A 7,994-nucleotide genomic window follows, 5' to 3' on the forward strand; every position below is an offset into this window, starting at 1 on the left:
TATACAGTTTGGATCAAAATTGGTAAGTAAAAAACATATTTTAATTATTGCAGTAACCTAAATAGTCAGCTGCAATGTAGAAAAATAAAATAGATCCATTCATCCCGTCAATTACAGATGATGTAGCCTAACGCATGTTTTGGGGACTTCAACATGGTCGCTTCTTCAGAGGCAGGATTTCAACATATTCAAAAGTCGTGACAAAGGGAGAAGTAAAAACAAACCATAGAGTATGGAGTCGCAAAACTCCAGCCACAGTCAAAATGTTTATAGCATTCCTATCGTCCAATCAATCAGCTTAAAGAGAACCCGAGGTGGGTTTGAAGAATATTATCTGCATACAGAGGCTGGATCTGCCTATACAGCCCAGCCTCTGTTGCTATCCCAAACCCCCCTAAGGTCCCCCTGCACTGTGCAATCCCTCATAAATCACAGTCACGCTGCTGACAAACAGCTTGTCAGAGCTGGCTGTGTTTATCTCTATAGTGTCAGTCTGCTGCTCTCCCCACCTCCTGCAGAACTCCTGTCCCCGCCTGCATCCCTTCCCTCCCTGCTGATTGGAGGGAAGGGACGGGGGCAGGGACCGGAGCTATGCAGGAGGCGGGGGAGCAGCTGAGACTGACGCTACAGATGTAAACACAGCCTCACAGCACGGCTGTGATTTATGAGGGATTGCAGAGTGCAGGTGGACCTTTGTGGGGTTTGGGATAACAACAGAGGCTGGGCTGTATAGGCAGATCCAGCCTCTGTATCCAGATAACATTCTTTAAACACACCTCGGGTTCTCTTTAAGAACTATGTTATGAAATCCTGCCTCTGAAGAAGTGACCATGATGAAGGCTGCAGAACATGCGTTAGGTTACATCATCTGTAATTGACGTGAGGAAAGGATCTATTTTACTGTTCGGCATCACAGCTGGCTATATATGTTATTGTAATAATGAAAGTGATATGTTTTTTACTTACCACTAATACTTGGCCTAAAAACCCTTGTTCTGTTTTTTTTTTTTAATTTTGATATGTTCTTGATATCAGGAGGAGTGACTTCTTTATTATAGCTATTATTGTTGTTACTAATTATAGTTTTCAGAAAATCAGCCTACATCAGATGAGGGCACCAGGAAAAAAGGATGCAGGAATTAGCGAAAATGTTAAAATATTGTGTATAACAATTTTTTTTAATTATTGTTTCTTCATCTTCATCTGAGATAGAATAATACATATGTTAAAATAACGGTAATAAAAAGTAAAGACGAAATCATAAAATATAATCTAAAACAATGAAAATTAAAATATAATTACAGTCATGATAAGCATAGTAAACATTGGTAAGCATAACCAATATTTCACTACAACGAAAACTAACCCTACTCTGAAACAGGACCTTCCCTCTACCGATGCCTAACCCTAAGACCCGCCTGGTGGTGACTAACCCTAAGAACCCCCTGGTGGTGCTTAACCCTAGGACCCTCCTGGGAGTGCCTAACCCTAAGAGCCCCTGGGAGTGCCTAACCCTAATACCCCCCTGGTGGTGCCTAACCCTATTACCCTGGGAGTGCCTAACCTTAAGATCCCCCTGGTGGTGCCTTACCCTAAATCCCCCCTGGGAGTGCCTAACCGTAAGAGCCCCCTGGTGGTGCCTAACCCTGAGAGCCCCCTGGTGGTGCCTAACCCTAAGAGCCCACTGGTGGTGCCTAACCCTAAGACCCCCCTGGTATTGTCTAACCCTAAGACCCCCCCTGGTGATGCCTAATCCTAAGAGCCCCCTTGTGGTGCCTAACCCTAAGAGCCCCCTGGTGGTGCCTAACCCTAAGAGCCCCCTGGTGTTGGCTAACCCTAAAACTCCCCTTCCTGATGCCTAACCCTAAAACCCTTTTACTAATCCCTAACCCTAAAACCCCCCTTTTCCGCTGCAGATAACATTGATGCAAAAAGTGATACATTTCTAAGATAATTTACAAAATGAGCGATAATTTATAAAATGATAATTCTCATTGTCAGGAGCATCACATCCCACTGCAACCCAAAAAATAGGTGTAAAACCGGCCTCACTAGTTTCAGATTTGTCTGAATGGAAGCTGAATAAATATTCACTACCTGTACCTCAAACATTCAAAACTTTAACCCATAAAACCAAAATATGATCATGGGATTCCAGTGAAGTCCTACTTAGCATTAGGACTTTCTATGCAATTATTATAATTTGTAACTCCAGGTTTGCTTTTAGTTGAGCGAGGGAGACATCCTGATATGTAACAAGTTGTAAGCTCCTGATATGTAAGCTTAGAGTATACCTGTAAGGGAAAAATGTCCCAAAGTAGTACTCATCTTAATAGATAGAAGCTTGTTTCCCCCCCCCCCCACCCCACTCTACCACCATGCTGTTCCAGCGGTGCATCCCCGAAAGACCATCAACAAGCTCTTATCGACGTATGCGCAGTAGTACAGACCCTATCGGGCTCTGTTTTGTCCTCCTGAGCAGGTCCATTTTACTGTGCCGGCGCAGTGTGGCCACGCAACTGCTTTGGGGTTCTCAGCCCTGAAACAACATGATGAAAGATGACAGGAGAAGCAGGACTTCTCCTGCTGGTTTAAATATTGTAATTTGACTGTGAACCTCACAGGGTTGCTTTAAAAAGTCTGCCCACTGCATTTAGTTAGACTTCTGTCAGTCCAGCCATACCTTTCGTAACCCAGTTAGATGTGTTCTACATACCTGATGTGTTGGAGATTTCCCCATAAGGACATGGAGCACACTGATAACAGCACACGGGTTCTCCTGTTATGGAGACCTTCCTGAATCCAGGTGGACAACTCTGACTGCAAACTGATGGTGGAATCTTGAAGATAAGAAGAACTAACATTTCAGAATGACTTTATTCCTTTGAGTGATGCAATTTCACATGATAGCATAACTTTAGTTGTGCTACTCACTCACTGACTCATGGAGTGGTTCTGATATAAAACCCGACTTTTGCTAAATGCAACACTCCTCCTACCCCCTCGTCCATAGCACCCTTTCATTTCCAATAGAGTGGACCCGAACTCTTGAATAAGCACACAATAAAAAGTCTTTATTCCACATAAAGTTGCTGAAGAAATTCACTGTTCTGTGTTCTGTGTTTGTTTAGCTAGATCAAAGCGTCTAATTAGTTCTTATCAGCGGTTGTGAATAAACTGCAGGAGCATGGATGTAATGGCTCTCCCTGTACAATAAACACTGTGGCTTAATCCCTTCAGTGCTTCTTGCAAAATGAAACCATGTTCTAAACTTGAGGTTTTTTTAGGATTTCCGTAAATTGTAATGAAGAAAAAAAAAATGTCCATAAAGGTCATCATGCTGGGACTAATCTTTTAAAGCAAAGAGGAAATTCTGAGTTTTGTTCCACTTTAATCCCTGATATTCCCACCCTCTCTGCTCTTGCTTTGCACTCCCTTTCCCCTTAACAGTGACACACAACTGCTCACCTCTTCTCTATCTTCTTGAACCTGCCTTGCATGGGTGCTGTTTTATTAAGTAGATCTGCCATTTGGATTTGTATCTGCTCACAGATTACCATGATCATGATGAATTAAGGACAAAGGGTTTTCAGATTTGAAAAGTTCAGTTGCAAAGGTAATACTTCTGATTTTAAATAATTAAATTTTTAGTTAAGATAGGCTTGAACAGGGCTCTCTGCAGTGAGCCAAAATTGAGGGCAAATACTGAACACTTCAACACTTTATAGAACTGTCCCACCAGCTTCTGTGCCCTAGAATTCCATGGTTGAACTGTTGATTTTTCTTCCTTTAAAGAGGAACTCCAGTGAAAATAATGTAATAAAAAAGTGCTTCATTTTTACAATAATTATGTATAAATGATTTAGTCAGTGTTTGCTCATTGTAAAATCTTTCCTCTCCCTGATTCACATTCTGACATTTATTACATGGTGACATTGTTACTGTGGGCAGGTTATTTAGCTGTTTATAGCTGTTAGACAGCTGTAAACAGCCATTTCCTGTCTGTGAACATTGTTACATTGTGGCAGTTTGCCAGGAGTACCGCGGTATTCAGAGCCTCTTGTAGGAGGGGTTTCAGCACAAAATTAGTCACACAGCGCCCCCTGATGGTCTGTTTGTGAAAATCATTCTATTTCTCATGTAAAAGGGGGTATCAGCTACTGATTGGGATAAAGTTCAATTCTTGGTTGGAGTTTCTCTTTAAAGAGGAACTCCAGTAAACAATTTACTGCTGGCAGCTGATGTAGCTGCTGCATGGTTTTTGGCAGTTGGAAACAGCTGTAAACAGCTATTTCCCACAAAAGTTTGAACTTTTCTTGTGGGAGGGGTTACTTGTGGGAGGGGTTTCACCACCATATCAGTCGTACAGCGCCCCTGATGGTCTGTTTGTGAAAAGGAATAGAGTTCTCATGTAAAAGGGGGTATCAGCTACTGATTGGGATAAAGTTCAATTTTTGTTCGGAGTTTCTCTTTAAGTTAACATTTGACCAGCACAGATCTAACATGGTCAAAATGTGATGATCTTGTTTGAAATTTTGCATCCTATGACAGTGCTAAATTGAAAGTCCATGGCCCTTATACAATTGTCCTAACTTTTCTCCCTGGAGAAAAGTACTTAATCTTCTCTAAAAATATACCTTTTCAGCACCTAGGCTGCTTTTCCACTTGCAAGCGCAATCACAATTGCGTTTGCGCTAGAAAAAGCTTATTTTTCCTCTTGCGGCGATTGCGACATGAGCCATCAGGAGTGAAATGCAATTGCACTAATTATCATGCAGCTCGACTATTGCGATTCACAGGATATCGAAATGCGCTAATGGAAAAGTGCTCTGTGATTTAACATGTAAATCACAGTGCACTAGCAAATTGAATGGATATCAGCTAGGGATGCTCGGAAAATTCCACGGAATTATGAATTCCGTGATTCCGGCCGGAATTAGGTTAATTTCGATTCCGGTAGTCAAATCGGAATACCTATACCTCTCAAACGGAATTCCGCGGAAATTTTATAATTCCGACGGAATTTTCCGGAATAACACAAAAAATCTCTCTCTCTCTCTCTCTCTCTCTCTCTCTCTCCCACACAGAAAATGTATTGTTTATAAATGCAGTCAGCTACATCTTTAAATATTGGTGGTCCACATATGGAATAGCAGTGCAGCACCCCCCATCCACATGGAAGCCAGAAAGCAGAAATTTTGCTGGTTTCCAATCAAATTCCACATCAGGTGACACTGCTGTCCAATTGGCTTGCAGATTGTCACCTGGGTATGCTTCACTGTCTGGTCCGCAAAGACTTCTACATCATTTTATGTTTACTCCGGCCCACCAGCGGTCTGAAGTATGTTGACCCGGCCCTCAACCCAAAATGTTTGGGGACCCCTGGTCTAGAGGGTAAGACAGATACCTACTACACACTAGGTTCTGGGTTCAAATCCCAGCTATGGTATATAAGCATGCTTTTCAAAAAGTACAAATCCTTAATCATGCTACTTTTTCTATCGAATTGATCATAATGGAAGTATGGTTTATTCTACCGCCAGCTTTAGCATGTAGTGTGGGTCATGGTCTAGAGGGTAAGACAGATACCTACTACACACTAGGTTCTGGGTTCAAATCCCAGCTATGGTATATAAGCATGCTTTTCAAAAAGTACAAATCCTTAATCATGCTACTTTTTCTATCGAATTGATCATAATGGAAGTATGGTTTATTCTACCGCCAGCTTTAGCATGTAGTGTGGGTCATGGTCTAGAGGGTAAGACAGATACCTACTACACACTAGGTTCTGGGTTCAAATCCCAGCTATGGTATATAAGCTGTTTTGAAAATCTGCAATTCCCTACTGCATTGGATGGATGGATGGATGGAGGAGGAGGAGGAGGAGAGGGAGAGGGAGAGAGATTTTAAAATTTTTTCCAAACGGAATTCCGTATAAATCGGAATTCCGCGGAACTGTCCCGGTATACCGTCGGAATGGAACGGTAACGGAATTGCTATATGTCGGAATGCGGAATTGTGCCGGAAACGGAAATCGGCTATTCCGACCATGCCTGATATCAGCTAGTAGAAAAGGGTCCTTTGCGACTGAAAAAAATATAAATAATAGGCTAACCTCCTTGGCGGTCAATTAAATCCACCAGGGAGGCAGCGCAGCACTATTTTTACATTTTTTTTTAATCTGAGCAGCGGCATCCCCCCACCCCCTGCAATCGTCTCCGGCGATCAGGTCCATCAGGAAGTCCCGTTCTGAAGAAGATTTCCATTAGGGCTTCCCCCATCGCCATGGCGACGGGCACGATGATGTCACCGACGTCATCAATGACGTCAGAGGGAGTCCCGATCCATCCCTCAGCGCTGCCTGGCACTGATTGGCCAGGCAGCGCACGGGTCTCGGGCGGGGGCACCCTCTGATGCGGTGGGTAGCGGCAAATCAGCGTGGACCGGCAGCGATCGCAGGTAACACAAAGTGCTAGCTGTGTGTCTAAAAAAAAAAAAATATGCAAATTTGGCCCAGCGGGGCCCCAAAAATCCTCCTGTGTGGCTTACCCCGTGTCCCACACGGGGTTACCGCTAAGGAGGTTAAAGAAGACTAATAACAAATTAATTTTCAGTGTCTTCTTGCTTGCTGGTGGCTTTGAAGGTATTATCCCTTTAGCAGCCAATTTATTTAGAGGCTTGCAAGTGCTCCAGGCATGCACATTTGTTTTTTGTTTGTTACATTTCTCTGTTTCTAATTAGTACTGCTACAATGTGTATCTATGGCCACCCATCACTAGGGGGCAGTGTGAGACAATCACAGACTACTTCTGCTTTCAGTTTCTATATTTTTTGCTAGTAGAGAGAGATCTAAGCATTCCAAGAATTTACAGCACAACGAGTTTTGACGACGGAGGTCAAAAGCAGTGCCATTATCTCAAATGAGATAACTCTTTTTAAGCTGCTAATGGGTTAATAAGGCATAACAATATCTTCTTGGAGAAAACTCAGAACAAAACTTAATTAGACATGGACCACTGGGGCACAGGGTGCATGCATGCTTGCTTTTGCAAGCCTGTAATGTATGGATTCAGCTCTTTCCACCAAATCTAACAATCTGAATAGAGATCCACAACTTTTTCCTATGCAGAGTGGAACTATTCACAATTATCAAGGTGGTTTACTTTTTAGTCTAGAGCAAAACCAATGAAGTGGTGAGAAGTTGAACATGACTGATTTTTGTTTTTCCACTGGATAGAGACAATGACTGCCCAACATGCATACAACATGAAATTAAATATAGAAAATAAAATCTATTAATAAAGAATGCCTCACCTTGTCATCTCCGTTACCCCACTGTACAGAATTGGCATTGATGGCAAACACGTTTCCTGTGGCATTGCTGGTGTCATAGCTTCCCACTGTCTCCTGTCTTAATCTTCCTTCTGGGCTCAGCCGCCAGTTAATAATGTCATAAACTGCAGGAGGGTCACCATTCTTGTCAAAGGTGATTTCCTGATCGCTGGGCATCCTTAGATGTACCCTCTTCATGTAGCGTAAGAGCTGCAGGCAGAGCAATACTAGGTTTTATAAACCGATAACCATAACGTTAGAATGAAATGAGGAATCCTGTAATAAGTGGTAGATTAGCACCAGGGCTGCCACCATAAATTTCTAGGCCCCATATTGTGCAAATCTACCCTTATTCCTCAATTCCCCTTTTAAAGTGGAATGAAACCCAGCATTTCTTCTTTGCTCTAAAACATTATTTACAGCATATTATATACAACCAGCATTTTGTTTTTTACTAGAATAGCATTCAAAGGGTTACACACAGGACTGAAAAGTTTAGTGCAGAGAAATCTGGACTCATCCGAAGTGTAGACAATGTTATCTTGTGTTTACTTAATTGTATCAAGTGAGGAATGTGAGACATTTTCTGACTGTGGAGAAGCTCTTGGACACAGACAGAAACTCAAAGCATTTCTGCCTTCAATACCTAATTAATAAAACCA

This window comes from Hyperolius riggenbachi, chromosome 3, assembly GCF_040937935.1.
Source record: "Hyperolius riggenbachi isolate aHypRig1 chromosome 3, aHypRig1.pri, whole genome shotgun sequence".
NCBI classification, from domain to species: Eukaryota; Metazoa; Chordata; class Amphibia; order Anura; family Hyperoliidae; genus Hyperolius; species Hyperolius riggenbachi.